At 35.2% G+C, this 19,986-nt stretch overlaps 1 protein-coding gene across 3 annotated transcripts in view; it reads right to left on the reverse strand.

Moving 5' to 3' along the window:
• Positions 1-19,986, reverse strand: part of PDE3B (phosphodiesterase 3B) — a 205,566-nt gene that overhangs the window by 184,521 nt on the left and 1,059 nt on the right. The gene's annotated exons all lie outside the window — the stretch shown is intronic.

Consider the following 19,986-nt stretch of genomic DNA (forward strand, 5'->3'; position numbering starts at 1 on the left):
CAAGCAAATGGAGAGCAAAAAAAAGCAGGAGTTGCAATTCTCATCTCTGATAAAATAGACTTTAAAGCAACAAAGATCAAAAGAGACAAAGAAGGACATTACGTAATGGTAAAAGGATCAACGCAACAAGAAGAGTTAACAATCCTAAATATATATGGACCTAATACAGGAGCACCCAGATACATAAGGCAAGTTCTTAATGACTTACAAAGAGACTTAGACTCTCACACAATAATAGTGGGAGACTTCAACACACCATTGTCAATATTAGACAGACCAACCAGACAGAAAATTAACAAGGATATCCAGGACTTGAACTCAGACCTGGACCAAGCAAACCTAATAGACATTTACAGAACTCTCCACCCCAAATCCACAGAATATACATTCTTCTCAGCACCACATCACACCTACTCTAAAATTGACCACACAATTGGAAGTAAATCACTCCTCAGCAAATACAAAAGAACGGAAACCATAACAAACAGTCTCTCAGACCACAGTGCAATCAAGTTAGAACTCAGAATTCAGAAACCAACCCAGAACCACACAGCTTCATGGAAACTGAACAACTTTCTCCTGAATGTTGACTGGATAAACACTGAAATGAAGGCAGAAATAAAGATGTTCTTCAAAACCAACGAGAACGAAGACACCACATACCAGAATCTCTGGGACACATTTAAAGCAGTCTCTAGAGGAAAATACATAGCAATAAGTGCCCACATGAGAAGAAAGGAGAGATCTAAAATTGACACCCTATCGTCAAAATTGAAAGAGCTAGAGGAGCAAGATCAAAAAAACTCAAAACCTAGCAGAAGACAAGAAATAAGATCAAAGCAGAATTGAAGGAGATAGAGACATGAAAAACCTTCAAAAAATCAATAAATCCAGGAGCTGGTTTTTTGAAAAGATCAACAAGATAGACAGACCACTAGCCAGATTAATAAAAAAGAAAAGAGACAATAACCAAGTAGATGCAAAAAAAAATGATAAAGGGGATATCACCACAGATTCCACAGGAATTCAAACCATCATCAGAGATTACTACAAACAACTCTACGCACATAAACTAGAAAACTGGGAAGAAATGGATAAATTCCTGGACAGTTGCCTCCTCCCAAGCCTAAACCAGGAAGAAGTCAAAACCCTGAATAGACCAATAACAAGGTCTGAAGTCGAGGCAGCAATTAAGAGCCTACCACCCAAAAAAAGCCCAGGTCCAGATGGGTTCACAGCCGAATTCTACCAGACATACAAAGAGGAACTGGTACCATTCCTTCTGAAACTATTCCAAATAATCCAAAAAGAGGGAATCCTTCCCAAATCATTTTATGAGACCAACATCATCCTGATACCAAAACCCGGCAGAGATTCAACAAGAAAAGAAAACTACAGGCCAATATCCATGATGAACATAGATGCAAAAATCTTCAATAAAATACTGGCAAGTCGATTACAACAGCACATCAAAAAGCTTATCCACCATGATCAAGTAGGATTCATCCCGGGGATGCAAGTCTGGTTCAATATACGCAAGTTTATAAATGTAATTCACCACATAAACAGAACCAAAAACAAAAACCACATGATTATCTCAATTGATGCAGAGAAGGCCTTCGACAAAATTCAACAGCACTTTATGCTAAAAACCCTCAATAAACTAGGTATCGATGGAATGTATCTCAAAATAATAAAAGCTATTTATGACAAACCAACAGCCAATATCATACTGAATGGGCAAAAACTGGAAGCATTCCCTTTGAAATATGGCACTAGACAAGGATGCCCTCTCTCGCCACTCCTATTCAATATCGTACTGGAAGTTCTAGCCAGAGCAATCAGGCAAGAAAAAGAAATAAAGGGTATTCAATTAGGAAAGGAGGAAGTCAAATTGTCCCTATTTGCAGATGACATGATTGTATATCTAGAAGACCCCATCATCTCAGCCCAAAATCTCCTGAAACTGATAAGCAACTTCAGCAAAGTCTCAGCATACAAAATCAATGTGCAAAAATCGCAAGCATTCCTATACACCAATAACAGACTTAAAGAGAGCCAAATCAAGAACGAACTGCCATTCACAATTGCTACAAAGAGAATAAAATGCCTAGGAATTCAACTAACAAGGAACGTAAAGGATCTCTTCAAGGAGAACTACAAACCACTGCTCAACGAAATAAGAGAGGACACAAACAGATGGAGAAACATTCCATGTTCATGGTTAGGAAGAATCAATATCGTGAAAATGGCCATACTGCCCAAAGTAATTTACAGATTCAATGCTATCCCCATCAAGCTACCAATGACCTTCTTCACAGAACTGGAAAAAACCACCTTAAACTCCATATGGAACCAAAAGAGAGCCCGCATAGCCAAGTCAATTCTAAGCAAAAAGAACAAAGCGGGAGGCATCACACTACCGGACATCAAACTATACTACAAGGCTACAGTAATCAAAACAGCATGGTACTGGTACCAAAACAAAGATATATACCAATGCAACAGAACAGAGGTGTCGGAGGCAACACAACATATCTACAACCATCCGATCTTTGACAACCCTGATAAAAACAAGCAATGGGGAAAGGATTCCCTGTTTAATAAATGGTGTTGGGGAAACTGGCTAGCCATATGCAGAAAGCAGAAACTGGACCCCTTCCTGATACCTTACACTAAAATTGACTCCAGATGGATTAAAGACTTAAACATAAGACCCAGCACCATAAAAACTCTAGAAGAAAACCTAGGGAAAACCATTCAGGACATAGGCGTATGCAAGGACTTCATGACCAAAACACCAAAAGCATTGGCAACAAAAGCCAAAATAGACAAATGGGACCTAATCAAACTCCACAGCTTCTGCACGGCAAAAGAAACAGTCAATAGAGTGAATCGGCAACCAACAGAATGGGAAAAAATTTTTGCAGCCTACCCATTTGACAAACGGCTGATATCCAGATTTTACAACGAACTAAAACAGATATACAAGAAAAAAACCAACAAGCCCATTCAAAAATGGGCAAAGGATATGAACAGATACTTTACAAAAGAAGATATACATGAGGCCAACAAGCATATGAAAAAATGCTCATCATCACTGGTCATTAGAGAAATGCAAATCAAAACTACATTGAGATACCATCTCACACCAGTTAGAATGGCAATCACTAAAAAATCTGGAGACAACAGATGCTGGAGAGGATGTGGAAAAATAGGAACACTTTTACACTGTTGGTGGGAGTGTAAATTAGTTCAACCATTGTGGAAGACAGTGTGGCCATTCCTCAAGGACCTAGAAATAGAAATTCCATTTGACCCAGCAATCCCATTACTGGGTATATATCCAAAGGATTATAAATCATTCTACTACAAGGACTCATGCACACGAATGTTCACTGCAGCACAGTTTACAATAGCAAAGACCTGGAACCAACCCAAATGCCCATCGATGATAGACTGGACAGGAAAAATGTGGCACATATACACCATGGAATATTATGCAGCCATCTAAAACGATGAGTTTGCGTCCTTTGTAGGGACATAGATGAACCTCAAAACCATCATTCTCAGCAAACTGACACAAGAACACAAAATCAAACATCGCATGTTCTCACTCATAGACAGGTGTTGACCAATGGGAACACATGGACACAGGGAGGGGAGCACTATACACTGAGGTCTGTTGCAGGGGAGTCGGGGGGACAGCGGGAGGTGGGGAGTTGGGGAGAGATAGCATGGGGAGAAATGCCACATATAGGTGAAGGGGAGGAAGGCAGCAAATCACACTGCCACATATGCACCTATGCAACAATCTTGCATGTTTTTCACATGTACCCCAAAAACCTAAAATGCAATAAAAAAAAAAAAAGAAAATCCTAGCCAAATTTTTCATAGATATAAACAAGCTGATTCTAAAATGTTTATGCAAAGGCCAAACAATTTTGAAAAAAAAAAAAAAGGTAAGAAGATTCACACTACACAATTTTACAGTAATCAAGACAGTGTGGTATTGGCCAAGGGAAAGACACATTGATTAATGTGACAGAATCGATAACCCAGAAATAAATCCACATAAATATAGCGAATCAATTTTTGACAAAGGTGCCAAAGCCATTTGATAAACAAAGGAAAGTCTACAACGAATGATGTTAGAACTGGAAATTCTGTATGTAGAAAAAAAATAAACTTAAACTTAACACTTTATACAAAAATCAACTCAAAATGGATCATAGGTCTTAAGGTAAAACATAAAGCTATTAAATCTTTTTATAAGACATATGAGAAAAAATATGCAAGTCCTGTGGTTAAAGAGTTCTTAAATATTACATCAAAAGAACAACTTATAAAATAAAAAATGGAAAAACTGAACTTCATTAAAATTAAAATGTTTGGTTCTCTTAAAGACATTGTTCATAGGATGAACAAACAAGCTACAAACTGGAAGAAAATATCTGCAAATCACAAATCCAACAAAAGACTTGTATCCATTTAACCAAAGATGATATATAATGGAAATAAACTGATAAAAAACAGATGCTCAAAAGTATTACCCAACAAAAATGCACTTGATGAGAACACATGAACATGTAAGGAGGAACAACACACACTGAGGCCTATCAGAGAGTAGAGAGTGGGAGGAGAGAGAGGATGAGGAAAAATAACTAATCGATACTAGGCTTAATACCTGGGTGGTGAAATAATCTGTACAACAAACTCCCATGACACAAGTTTACCTATGCAAATCTGCACATGTACCCCTGAACTTAAAGTAAAAGTTAAAAAATAATAATCGAGTTTGCTAGATAATTATAACTAGTACCTTACTACTATCTTCTTCCTTGGTGAATTAAAATTAGCAAACTTCTGTTAAAAATGAAGTTCTCCCTAGAAATCAAAAGGGCAATCTAAGCACTGTAAATGTTCTATTAACACTTGTTAACCGAGAACAATTCAAACATTCATTAATTTTTAACTTTACAAGCCATATCTGATAATGTCAAAATTGTTTATAACCCTACTGCATCACTATGATCTCACCTCAAATGATCATTCCATGCCCCTCCTTTTGTTTAGAGGCAACTCCTACACACAATGTCCTGTATTAGTTTCCATTCTCCCAACTTGGAACATTCTTCCAAGCTTCATCCATAAACTGAGGCATTCACCTAAAGTAAGCTTTCCTGGCTGGAGAAGATTTTTGCCGGCTTTTGTGATATCAAGAACATAATCCTTAGGCATCCTGTTCTTCAAGTTACTTTCAATCATCAAATTGTAAGTATTATGTATCAACTAGGAAAATACCGTCCTGTTAAGTGATGAAGAAAACAGTATTTAATGCAATAATTCAACTCAATAAACTATCTGATACATGCCAAGCACCAGGATCATGTAAATAAATAAGACACTGTCCTTGCATTTAAAGGATATAAAATATAGAGACAGGAAAGACCTGCCAACCCAAATATGATAGAGAGTATTAAGTGCAACAATAAATGCACACAGAAATAAGTGACTTGATTTTGTCAAGAGAGAAAGGAAAAAAATGAAGAAAGGTAGAATCTAGGCTCGGTTTTTAAATTACGTATATTCCACGCAACTATGTAGATGCAATAGCTGCAAGACAGGTGACATGCAAAAATTAAAATATGTGTTGTCTAAAAGATGTCAGAATTTCAAATAGCTTTTTCTATTATCATGTTGAGAGAGGCAATGCCTTTTTCTGAATCCTATGGCTTCTATGAGGAAGAACTGTCCCTAAATATTTTTGGACTCTCTCTACCCTCTCACTTATTTATCCCCTAGAAGGAGAATAGCGACTTACTTGACTCATAAGTTTAGATTAAAGAATCATGTAAGCATAATTCTACCCCTCGCTTTTTGCTCTTGGAAGTCTACCCACTAGATGGAAGCAGAAGTTCTCCAACACTTCTCCATGCATAGGCTCTCCAGGCAAACAGGGAAGATGTTCCTGGTCCTATTCTGCTAATGAGGAGGTAAGTCTGTTTAACTCTGGGGTTCAGTATCAGAAAGCAAAACTATCTGCAGATATAAGCCATGCCCTCCAATAACAGCTTTCTCAGCAATAAAGGTGGTATTCTGATATCTTGTCTGTCACTCCCCTCTTGAAATTTGGGTGTTATTTTTTGAGACCTCTCAAACACTACAATATTATACTGCCTTTTTTTATTATTTAAAGTAAAATCTTTACTTTTTATCTCATATTAAACTCCTAAAAGTAATGACATTATATGATTCTTTTTCCTAGCCCTCATAGCTCCTAGCAGAATGTTGCTGAAGAAATGAGTTTTCAGATATTAATTTCTACATGCTGCTTATTTTTACAATAAATACAAACAAATAATGACTTACGTAATGATAAATACTTGTATTTAGTAATGTGTATGTAGGTATTTTCCCCTAAAGAAAAAATATTTCCACTTATATTAGTAAAAATTCCTATCCGTATTTATTTTTGTATGCTTTGAACCATTACCATCTAACTGGTAGAAGCTCTTCAGAAGACTTTTTCTGAAAAGTGGAACAAAGCGTTACATTGAAGCAGTAAAGCAAAGTGACTAATATGGGCTGGAGTGAGGAAGAAGGTTGGAAGAGTCACTTTTTTACACACAGTTTCTCTTCTTTCTGTTTCCATATCTCTTATCTTCCTCTTACCATTCCTGGGGAGGTGCTGCATAGTTATCAACATATTTAACAGACAGTGAACTGTGAAGGAAGAATTATGGGTAAAGACATTTGTTTGACTTTCCAGTGTACTCCCAATTTCAAAGTGACAAACTGGAACAAAAAGCTTATGGGGCAGTAAATTATGATTGAAGTAGCTGACACATATTTCTTCTAGAAGATCAAAGGTTCTTAATCTTTAACTCTGAAACTTTAAAAGAAAATAAATCCAAATTATCCACCTTTTAATCACTTTTTAAATTACTCCTCGTATCTTTTCTTTGTTGTTCTAAATACTGACCACTGCTGAAAGAATTTCCCCTATATGATCTCTTATGGAAAGGATTTGCTTTCTTGCTTAATACCAGTTCCAAAAGAAGCATCAAGACAATAAAAAAGGATTGTCTCATAGATTTAAATTTCAATTAGCTTTACCATTGATTTAGAGTAAATTGGCATAAACTATTAAGTAATTTGAGGATGAGAATTTCAACTATTAATAATAACAGCAATAACAACTAACCTGTTGAAAACTTGCCCGGTGCCAGATACTATTCCAAGAACGTACAGGTTAACTCATTTAATCCTCACAGCATTTCGTATCACATCTATTTCACTTCAGTAAAATAGATACTGTTATTACCCTTAATTTATACACAGAGAAACTGAGGTAACAGAGAAGTTAAACAACTTGTCCAACATTCTATAAGTGGCAGAGATGACATTTAAACTCAAACAGTCTAGCTTCACCACTGTGCAATAGTTGACTATTAATGAGAATGCCAAAGACAGTAGGAAATTGGGATTCATCTCTACCCACATTTCTTGCCTTCACTCAAGGTTAACATGGCACTATTATAAGAAACCACAATAAGAGTAAATATAATAACAGATATCCGTTGTGAACTCCAAAATGTAAATGAGAAATACAAAACAGAAATGCTTAGTTCTTATACTCTGGGAGTTTACATCCCATTTAGAGACGTAAAAGAGATAGCAAGCATTCACATGTGAAAAGTGGAACATGCATTAATCAGTAAAGTCAAGCTCTTTATCATTTCTTCCAAACCAGCTCATCTTCCAGTGTTCCCTACACTAGCTAATGACACCACTAAACTTTTGGACACTAAGACTTTAAAAATCTTCATACCTCCTTTTTTCCAAACACCAGGGCTTTTCCACTCCCATTGTTCTCAGTCTCTCATATGAATGGTTATAATGGGCTCCCTGCTCCCAATATTTTCATTATCTGATCTACTTTACCCATTGTCAATAATCTCTCTAAACTAAAAAAAGAAAATATCTCTTCTCTTCTGAAAAATCTTCCAATATTTTCTACTGAATCAACCAAAAAGTTTAGGATGGCACTCAATATCTTCCACACATTATTCTCAACCACTCTTCCAGTGTCTTCCAGTAACATTTCCACACTAACTCTATACTCCTTACTTTACTAGCTTTCTGTTCTGATTTCCACAACAAAATCATGAACTTTCTTTACCATCAGATGGTTTACCAGTCTTAATGCCTGTCTCTACTTAATCAATACTTATACAGTATATCCTTCAAATGCCTCCCCTATGAAGACTTCTAATACACTCCCCACCAAAATTGATCACTCTTTTGCCTTCCACAGTGAGGTACTATGACTGGAACACAGCAATTACACAATTGTGTCTCACACTGAGCTAGTTTATACATCTAACTCTACTAGATATAAACTCCCTAGGGATAGAACAGTGTCTTATTTATCTTTGTATTTCCCCCACAGCACCTAGCACACCGCAATGCTCAAAAAAGGGGGCTAATAATTGAGAGGGTAATTAAGACAGTATAATAAAAGTATATTAATCTGATAGGAATGAATTAAAGTATAGACAAAATAATATACAAAAGGAATGCTTTCTACTATAGGTCAATTTGGAAATAGCTATTAATTATATGTGTGTATGTATATATGTATGTGTATGTATATACAGAGACATAGATATTTATGTTATTAGGTATCTACAAATTTAAATGTTATCTTCTTGGTGAATTCAGTGTTTTATAATGACATAATGATCATCTTTTTCTCTAGCATTTTCCCAGTTTTTCTGATATTAATATTTTCCATTTTTATTATAGTGTCTTGTGTCCTTTTTCCATTCTTTTATTTTCAACCTTAATAAATTCTTATGTTTGCAAAGAGTTTATAGTCAGATTTTTTAAAAATCCAAGTGGACAATCTTTACCTTCTTTTAACTTGAGCTTTCGTTTCTATATTTATTGTGATTAGTGGCAGTATTTAGATTTATTTCTATTATCTTTTTACATGCTTTAAGTATTGGTCCTGTTTGCTACTTTCCTTTTTTGGCCTCCTTTTCCTCTTATATTAATTATTTGTTCTCCTTTTTCCCTCAATTCTTTGGTCACTTCTGTTTGGAAGCTATAAACTCAGTATCTATTCTCTCAGTAGTTGCACTAGCTGTGTGTGTGTGTGTGTGTGTGTGTGTGTGTGTGTAGACAGCCAGTGAGAATATATATAAACAAGATTTAAAGTCAAACTCTTAGCCCTCTCCTAGAAATATAACTTTTTAACATACTCTTCTAATTTTTCTTTGCAATGTAAATGCTATTGTTTTCTAGTACTTCACTTCCAGCCTGTTCTCTTACAAGGCATTGTTAGTAATGTCTATATCAGAGATTGTTTAGTTTTACCTATATTCATCATTAGTATACCTTCTTGATCTCATTCATTTCTTCTGTCTGAGTATGTACTTTCAGTGGTAAAAACTCCCTCAATTTTTGCTTGTCTGAAATGGTTTTAGCTCACACTTTTCCTAAGGAGACAGTTTTGCAGGACACTGATTTCAAGTTTGACAGTTATTTTCTCTCAGCACCTGTTGGATGATATTCCACTGCTTTATGGATTCCACTGTGGTAACTGATAAGTCACCTTTCAGTATAACTGCCATTCATTCTTTGGAAGGTAATTATCTTTTCTTATTTCTTTTAGTAGTTATCTTTTTCTTCAAGGTTCTGCAATTTTGCAGTAATGTATGGGTTTATTTTAATTTATTCTGCTTGAGATTCAGTGAGCTTTCTGGACAAAAACTTGACATTTTTCATGAGTTCTATAAAATGCTATTTTACAGCCATTATCTTTTCAAATATTTCTTCTTCATTTTATTATCCCTTTTGGAACTTCAATAAAGTCCAAGTTATACTTTACTTCTTATTCTCCAATTCTTTTGACCTATATGACTATTTGTTTTGTTTTGGGGCTTGGGGGTGTTTTTTTGAGACAGAGTATCACTCTGTCACTCAGGCAGCGGTCCAGTGGTACAATCAGAGCTCACTGCAGCCTCGACCTCCCAGCTCAGGTGATGCTCCCTCATTAGCCTCCCAAGTAGCTGCGACTACAGGAGCTCACTGCCATGTCCAGATAATGTTTTGTTTCTTGTAGAGACAGGGTTTTGCCATGTTGCCCAGGCTGATCTTGAACTTCTGGATTAAAGCCATCCACTCACCTCCGCCTCCCAAAGTGCTGGGATTACAGGCATAAACCACCACACTTGGCCAGTGACAGTTTTTTTAATCACCGGTCCCCCAATCATTTTTTCAGGTTTCTATTTTGTTTCTGTAAGCATATTAAATGTGTTTTTATATTTTATGTAATCTAAAGCTTTTGTGGATGTTGTTTCTGCTGTGTACTTTTTCTTAGGTTCTTATTCATAGTGCCTTGTTTCCTTGCCTGATTTGTGGATTTTTGACTAAGCACTGCTCGATTTCTTTGGAATTTTATCTGCAGGAATTATTTGAGGCCTTGGAGAATATGAATTTGCTTCTAACCATTGCCTTAGAGCATTACCAATTTGAGACCAATTTAAATTTTTTACTTGAGGTTTCTCAGTCTACATATGCAGCACTAATTTGGATCAAAAATTAAGTGAAGAACCTGAAAATTCCACAAAAAAACTATTGGAACAGACAAATTCAGCAAAGTTGCAGTATATAAAAATCAACAGATAAAAATCAGTTGCACGCAGTTATACACTATGAATAATTCAAAAAGGAAATTAAGAAAACAGTTCCATTTACAACAGCATTGAAAACAATAAAATGCTTAGGAATAAACTTAACCATGGAGGTGAAAGACTCATACACTAAAAACTATGAAATGTTGCTGAAAGAAATTAATATAAAATAAATCAAAAGGTGTCCCATTTTCATGGATTAGAAAACCTAATATTGTTAAGATGCTAGTGCTATTCAAAGCAATCTACAGATTCAAGGCAATCTCTATCAAAATCCCAAAGATGATTATACTAAGTGAAATAAGCAATTCACAAAAAAATACTGTATGATTCCACTTATATGTGGTATCTAAAGTCATCAAATTCATTAAAACGCAAAGTTGAATGGTGATTACCACGGAACAGCAGAAGGAGAACTGTTATTTTTATAGAGTCAGTTCTGCAAGATGAAAAAGATAGGGAGATTTTTTTCACAACAATGTGAATGTACTTAACACTACTACTGAACCGTACACCTAAAAATGAATAACAAAGTAAATTTTGTTTTTTATAATAATAAAAATAAAAATAAACCCCAATGATGTTTTTTGCAGAAACAGAAAAATCCATCCTAAAATTCATACGGAATCTCAAAGGACACTCAAACAGCCAAAACAATCTTGAAAAAGAGCAAAGTTTGAAGTCTCACACTTTCTGATTTCAAAACTTACTAAAAGATATAATAATCAAAACAGCGTGGTACTGACATAAACACAGACATATAGACCAATAACATAGAACAGAGAGCCTAGAAATAAATCCTCACATGTACTGTCAAATAATTTTCAAGACGGAAGCCAACATTTTGTTGACAGATTATCAAAAGAACAGTTTTTTCAACAAATGGTCTTAGAAAAACTGAATATCCACAAGCAAAAGAATAAAGTTGGACCACTACCTTACACTGTATACAAAAATTAACTCAAAATGGATCAAAGACCTAAACAACAGAACTAAAACTTTTATAAAACTCTTCAAAGAAAACACAGAGAAAGTTTCATTGCACTGAATTTGCAATGATTTCTTTCATACAACACCCAAATCACAGGCAACAAAAGAAAAAATAGATAAATTAAACTTCATCAAAATAGAAAACTTTTGCACATCAATGGATACTATCAATAAAATGAAAGTCAACCCAAAGAATGGGAGAGAGTTTTGTTTTTTTTTTTTTTTTTGAGACAGAGTTTCGCTCGTTACCCAGGCTGGAGTGCAATGGCGCGATCTTGGCTCACCGCAACCTCCGCCTCCTGGGTTCAGGCAATTCTCCTGCCTCAGCCTCCTGAGTAGCTGGGATTACAGGCACGTGCCACCATGCCCAGCTAATTTTTTGTATTAGTAGAGACGGGGTTTCACTATGTTGACCAGGATGGTCTCGATCTCTTGACCTCGTGATCCACCCGCCTTGGCCTCCCAAAGTGCTGGGATTACAGGCTTGAGCCACCGCGCCCGGCCGGGAGAGAGTTTTTATAAATCATCTGGTAAGGAATTAATATTCAGAAATATATCAATAACCCCTACAACAATAATAAACAACCATAAACAAGCAATTCAATTAAAACACGGGCAAGAGACTTGAATAGAAATCTCTCTAAAGAAGATATACAAATGGCCAAAAGGCACATAAAAAGATGCTCAATATCACTAATCATTTGAGAAATGCAAATCAAAATCACAATGAAATACCGTTATGAGATACCATTTTTATACCCATTAGGATGGCTACTGTATTGTCCATTCTCACACTGTTAGAAGGGGATACCCAAGGCTGGGTAATTTATAAAGAAAAAAGGTTTAATTGATTCACAGTTCCACATAGCTAGGGAGGCCTCAGGAAACTTGCAATCATGACAGAAGGGGAAGCAAACACATCCCTCTTCATATGGCGGCAGGAGAGAGAAGTGCCAAACAAACAGGGGAAAGCTCCTTACAAAACCATCAGATCTCATAAGAACTCACTCAATATCATGAAAACAGCATGAGGGTAACCGCCCCATGATTCAATTACCTCCCACCAGGTCCCTCCCACAATACATGGGGATTATGGGTACTAAAATACATGATGAGATTTGGGTAGGGACACAGCCAAACCATATCAGCTACTATCACAAAAATAAATAAATAAATAAATAAATAAATAAATAGTGTTGACAAGGATCTAGAGAAACAGAATCTTTGTGCATTGCTGGTAGGAATGTAAACTGTTGCAGCTGCTTGTAGAGAACAGTATAATGGCTCCTGAGCTATTAAAAATAGAATTACCATATTTTTCAACAAATCTACTTCTGGGCATATACCCAAAAGTAGTAAAAGCAGAGACTCAAACTCCCATGTTCATAACAGAATATCACTCACAATAGCCAAAAGGTAGCAACCCAAATATCCATCAGCAGATAAATGGATAAACAAAATGAGGTATAAACATATAATAGAATATTCTTCAGCCATAAAAAATAAGACTATTTGTCACATATTAAAATGTGGATAAATCTTGAAGACACTATGCTAAGTAAAATAAGCCATTCGTAAAAGGGCAAACATTGTATGATTCCATTTATATGTGGTGCCTAGAGTAGTCAAATTCATAAAGACAGAAAGTATAATGGTGGTTTCTAGGGGATTGGGAGAAGGAATGTAGTTACTGTTTAATAGGAATGGAGTTTCATGTTGGGAAGATGAAAAAAATTTTGGAAATGGATTATGGTGATGTTTGTACAATGCAAATGTACGTAGTGCATGGAACTGTATACTTAAAATGGTTAAGATGGTAAATTTTATGTTATGTATATTTTACCACAACAAAAAATATGTGAGAGTCCTCTTGTCTTCTGTTTATACATTCTCAGGTGAAATTTATTTCAGCTCTTAACTCCTTTCTCTGCCAAGGTCAATTAAAATAGACATCCCATCTCCATGGCCATATTTATTTTTCATTCACCATAACATTGGGGGTATTAGTACTTTAGAGGTCTCAGCTTTATGCAGAGGTTTCCTACTAGATTCCTCACTTTGAACAAACCATAGGCTTTGTCTTTTGAGACCAGCCACGCAAAGCAGACACAAACAGGCTAATCAGGGTGGACCCTAATCCAGTATGACCTGAATCCTTAGAAAATTAGAAAATTTGGAAATGAAGACAGACAGGTACAGAGAAAGACTATGTGAACACTCAAGGAGAATGCCATGTGAAGATGAAGAAAGAGATGAGGGTGATGCATCTACAAGCAAACGACTGTCAGTAAACCACCAGAAGCTAGGAGAAAGACATGAAACAGATTTTCCCTCACATCCTTCAAAAGGAACTAACCCTGGAGATACCTTGATCTTGGACTTTTGGCCTCCAGAACTGTGAGACAATTCATTTCTGCTGTTCAAGCCACCTGGTTTGTGGTACTTTGTCATGGCAGCCCTAGCAAACTAATACACTCCTGTAACAAATTATCGCAAATTCAAAGGCATAAAATAACACAAATGTATCTTATAGGTGTGCAGGTCAGAAGTTGATTATAGGTCTCACTAAGCTAAACCAAAGTGCTGGTGGGGCTTCAATACTTTCTGGGAGTTCTCGGGGAAAAAAAATCTACTTCCCTACCTTTTCAGCTTCTTAGAGGCTGCCTGCTTTCCTTGGCTTAGGGTCCCCTTCTTCCATCACCAAAACTAGCAAATATAGGTTGAGTCCATTTCACATTGCATTATTCCAACGCTGCTTCCACTGTCAAATCTTCTCTGATCTCTTCTGCCTCTCTCTTCTACCTTTGAAGGACCCTCATGATTATACTGCACCCATTCAGATAATCCTAGACAATCTCTTCATCTCAAAATCCTTAATCTCATCTCCAAAGTCCGTTTTGCCACGTAAGGTAACATATTCACAAATGTGGCCATCTTTGGCCAAGGTGGGCAGATCACTAGAGCACAGGAGTTCGAGACATGCCTGAACAACATGGTGAAACCCCTTCTCTACAAAAAAAAAAAAAAAAGATACAAAAATTAGCTGGGCATGGTGGCAGGCACTGTAGTCCCAGCTACTCAGGAGGTTGAGGTGGTAGGATCACTTGAGCCAGTGAGGCAGAGGTTGTAATAAGGCAAGATCACACATCACTGCTCCCCAGCCTGGGCAACAGAGTAAGACCCTGTCCCCAAAAAAAAAAAAAGTTGCTGCATGCAAGTTGTATGAAATGTAAAGAAGAGGTAACCAAATAATGTACCATGGCAGATGGAGGAGGAGAAATCCATAAAGTTATCTGCTAGGTAAATCAATGACAGAAGGAAAGTTCTTGGTTGTAAAAGAAAAAAAAATAACAGTGGGAGATAAACTCTTCTGCCCCAAGTTCTAAGAACAGGCTTATAACAACCACAAGTACCGATCAGATTGTAAATAACAAGGTGAACAATAACTCAATATTATGAACTGTCAGGAACCACCAACAGTCACAAACCAGTGCTTCCAAAGTTTTGTTTAGCTAACAGTTTTTCAGTTTCTTTTGTTTAAATTGAATGCCTTTAAGCGAAGCAGGCAATAGTCAATGCACTTACATTCTTCCTACTCTCCTTTTGACCCTCCCCTCTGTCTTCAACATATAAAATAAATATGTTATGTAGGTACATGAGTTTGAGACCAGCTGCATCCTTATAAATTACTTTGAAATAACTGTATCAGAAGTTTGTTATCAAGGTCATCATGAACCATGCTATTTTCAAGAGTCCCTCTTAACTGACTCTCTCTCCCACTTCTCACCTACTTCCTTTAACTGCCTTTTTTTACATAATTGGGGATACTTGGCAAAATTAAGTACAGCCTTGGGAAGCTATTATGGGAAGTATATATGCTCCTTGTGGAAAGTAAAAGTGGACTAGGAGTAAAGACGTAGGTTCTAGTCCCTGTTTTCCAAATATCTTACAGAATAACCCTGAGCCAGTATTTTTATCTCTCTGGAGTTCAACTTATTTCCTTTGTATAATATACAATGAGAAAATTTCAATTAGATAAATTCTGAACCTGTCCTGTATTTTGTATATCTATATAACCAATCATTTTGAAATAGCCTTTTTCAGCAAGTATGAATTCTTGCTTTGGATGGGGTACAGAAGGCAGAAGAGTGTGCTAGGGAAATAAGCTGACTTGGTAATTGAAAGTGAAAAGGGAAAGAATGAGAGAAGGGCCTGTCACTGAGGAGGACAGAGTCTGAGGACAAAGAAAAACAAACTTTATGGTTTTACTTATGGTTACCTTCCACTAAGTATATAAAAACAAATTATGGAGATGTGATTATCTAATGCATTATAATGAAAATACTCATCAGCGCTGCTTCACATGGTTTGTCAACTTTTCTTTTTAAATATGGCCCACTCTTCTATAATGGAATTCTGTTCTCAGCTTATATATAAATTTGAGTATCGGTGTACTGTCCCAAAGTCTTCTTAATTTTATTTTTCCTTAAAGGAGATTTTAACAAGTGAGAATGGTAAAATCAAAAGTGAAAAATCCACAACAATGTCAATAACAAGAAGCAGCCCTCAAATTGCTAAACCAAGGATGTATGTGGACAGGGAGTGTCCCATAAGTAATAAAATGTTTTTTAAAAATGGCAAAGAGCAGATTAGATTATGAAGGACTTTGCAAGCAAGGGTCAAGGACCTGAACAGCATCCTGTGGACAATGAAAAGCTATAAGAGATTTTTAAAACAGAGCAAGTGACTCTATCATATCTGTTTTTGAAAGATAACACTCATGGCAGAGTACATACTATATTTACAAAACAAAGTATAAAATTATCATGTAGGCTGATATTTTACCACAAAATAGTAACATGAAATTGGAATAAAACACTCACTCATTGAAGCCATGAAATAAATTTCACAAATACTACAGTATTCTTAAAGAAATTAACAGGGGGTTATGCCTTGTAAATTCCTTAGGTGAGTAAATAATCACACTTTTTCTAAAAACTCTCTTTATTTAAGTCCTCACACTACATATATACACCTTTTTCAAATAAAATTAACACTTTAAGTAATATTTATGGACATTAGGGCCACGGAATTTTTAAATATTTACCTAACCATTTAGAAAGCACTTAGCATTAAAGGTATAGAAAAATGTCTCACACACTAACTTATGCCTTTCAAAATCTTGTACTTACCTAGTCACACACAAAGCGATCTCACTGAAAAGCTGAAAATTGCACTGTAGAATATGCAATTAAAATGGCATAGAAATATAGTTCCTTCAATTCTGCTCAAAGTTTCTATGCAGACAACTAATTTTTTAAAATTCCTATTAGTTTCAGCTGCTTCTTGGCAGACGGACTACAAACTCAGTGCTTCTTTCCATTAACCCACCAAAGCAGAACACCTTTAGCAGTAACTAGATTTGGGTTTCAAATTTCTAAATGCTTTGCTAAAAAAAAAAAATTAAAAAATAATTTAAAAACCTTAGTTAAGAACTGAACTGACACATATATAGCATTTAAATCAAATATTATAAATCTAATTATTAAATCAAATGTTTTACAAACAAGTGTCATTATTTTTCAACACAGTAATATAACATCTCAAAAGTTAAAAATTACTTTAAATCTATTCTTTTACAATTAAAAACATTTCTAATCATAGAAGTTTAAGTGGCTTTCAAAGAGGTTAATAAAAATGTTTAGCTTCTTAAGGAAATGACAGTGTAATAATTTTGTTAACATCCTAAAAATGAACCCCCATATACTCTTTTAAAGTTCTATCCAAAATATACTGGATACTTGCTCATCTTTTTCAATTATCATACCTTGGAAAATATAGGTTAGCAAGGTCAACTTTCAACATATAAGTACAACTTCAAGAATTACTGGTTTGTGACATCTTAATTATATTTTTAATTCTACCTTACCAAAAGTATAAACTAAAAGAATTTAATTTTAAAATTAGAAGGTATTATATAATTTAATTTTAGAATTAGAAAGTCTTACAGAATTCATCTACTAGGATCCCTTGATTTGACAGGATATTAAGATTCTGAAAGGTTCACTGACTTTTCCAAAATTAAAAAGTTAAGCCAAGACTCCACAATCCTCTGCCTATGAATCCAGGACTTTTTCCCCTAAGTCAGGTACTACCTAAAATCTTTTCATCTTCCCTCACTTTCTGAAACAAGAAAGTGTTTCTACAATTGTCATATACAACCCTTTGAAAATTAGAAAATCTCCTGATCTTTTACTCCCATAAAAGTACTGATTTCCTCTTAATATCTTTAACATAATATATATGCAAACAAAAAGCACAAATCCACTGTTAGGCTTTGGGAAGAAGCATAAAAAATTCTTGTTATTATAGTATCTACTAAGTTAAAAATACTCTTTTCTAGTAATGTCAAAATATAATTATTTTGTAGATACTGAATATAGGGTAAGCATATATAAACCCTGAACTATTCATATGTATTTTAAGTGTGCAAAAATGTTCCTACTAAAAGTAGAATGTGAATAAGTGTTTTCTGCACTAAGAAAATATACCCTTTTTAGAAGCACGAATTGTATTTTCCTCTAATATAAATAATAACTGAAGCTACCTGGCATAGAACACTGCACCTAAAGGTTGGAAAAGGTTGCCATGATGGAAAAAGCACCTCACTAGGATTATGAAGACTAGAAATTTTCCACTACAAAAGAACAGACAGAATTAACCACACCAACAAATTACAATTAAAATATGTTAAACTGTTAACTGTTAAGTTCAGGAAAATTGTCCACAAAAGTGATGAAACTGCTAAAACAATTTTACAGTGTTAAAAAATGCAATTTGTTCACATTTGACCAAAAGCCAAATGTTAATTCCATTCTGTGAAAATAGATGATACTACTTGTTCCATAATAAATCCTCTCAAAAAATTTTTCTTCCGGCACACATTTTCCTAAAGTACTGTCTATTATCACTGGTAGTAAACTGAGAAAAAAAAAGACATAACAAAACTTTTTCAAGTGGTTGGCCACAGAAGTGGCCTCTGAAGCCAATTCAAGAAGCAAAGTATTGTGTCATTGGAACACTACAGATCAGTGTTCAACATGTCATAAAATCAATGTAGTAGCTTGGAGATTATTTCTAAAAAAAGACAAACAAGAAGTGAAGTAAGAGAACAGAAAAGAAGAGAGACGAATGCATCAAATGCATTAAGGACAAGAACCTTTTGCCTCCAACATATTTGCTCCCCGTGTAAAACATATCACTAATCCAAAAATTCTGAAAAACTGTGGTGTATGCACTTATTCTCCTACTTAAAACCACTATACTTACCAGTTAGTTGTGCAGAGGACACAGCATTGAAAAATGAAAAAACTAATCAAATCCCAGAACAACCACTTACTAGACATGTGAAGTTGGGTTACTTCTATAAGTCTAGATTTCTCATCTCTAAATAGATGTTAATGGCGCCAACAAACACCGTTCTTATGAGTATTCGAGACAATATATGTAAAATGTTTTGCACTTCATAAATGCTCAATAACAGTAGCTACACGTATTGAGTTTCTTGGTGATGTAGAACAGGTAGATTTTCCAGTACTATATAAAGATGTAAACTCATTTGCTGATGAGGATTTCAATCCCTTTTAAAAAACAAAACTATGTAAACCTATGGGAGAAAAAATAGAAATGCTTTTGGCCTCTTTCCAGGAATTACTAAGTTTAAAGTTTAAATTGTTAAAACAGTCTCCTAATTACGCAACGAATACAAAGAACCTTGAATTGGTCTATAAAACACTATATTCACCTACACTGCTGTCTTTTCATCTAAATTACTAAGTCTCATTTCTAAAGCTCATTACTGTTCTTGTAACGATAAAAACTCAGATTTTTCCTCTCGATTATCAATAATAACGAAACCACACTTATTAAAACTCACAGATATATCTCCTCATTCTAAAGGCTGTATGTTATCTTTGGGCAGGCATTATTATAACAGCAAACAGATAAATGCCACCAAAAAGATATACATCAGAGTATGCCAAAAGCAGGAGTAGTCAACCTATTCAACCACAAATGATTCACCTCATTCTTCTGCGAACTCATCTACTGCATAAACAGTCCTTAAAAAGTGCTATGTGATTAGCAGCTATTTCATTTCTATTCAATAACAAAAGGTACTTGCTTCTGCATTTTTAAAAGGCTTCCTGCATTTTAAGAATCCTTTCCTGAATCAAACAATATTTCCTCCCCCTACCTCCAACCTTTTTCCATTCTGAAAGTTAACAAGCTTTCA

The sequence above is a fragment of the Aotus nancymaae genome, unplaced genomic scaffold, assembly GCF_030222135.1.
Source record: "Aotus nancymaae isolate 86718 unplaced genomic scaffold, 86718_ANA_hifiasm-v0.15.2.pri h1tg000059l, whole genome shotgun sequence".
NCBI lineage: Eukaryota > Metazoa > Chordata > Mammalia > Primates > Aotidae > Aotus > Aotus nancymaae.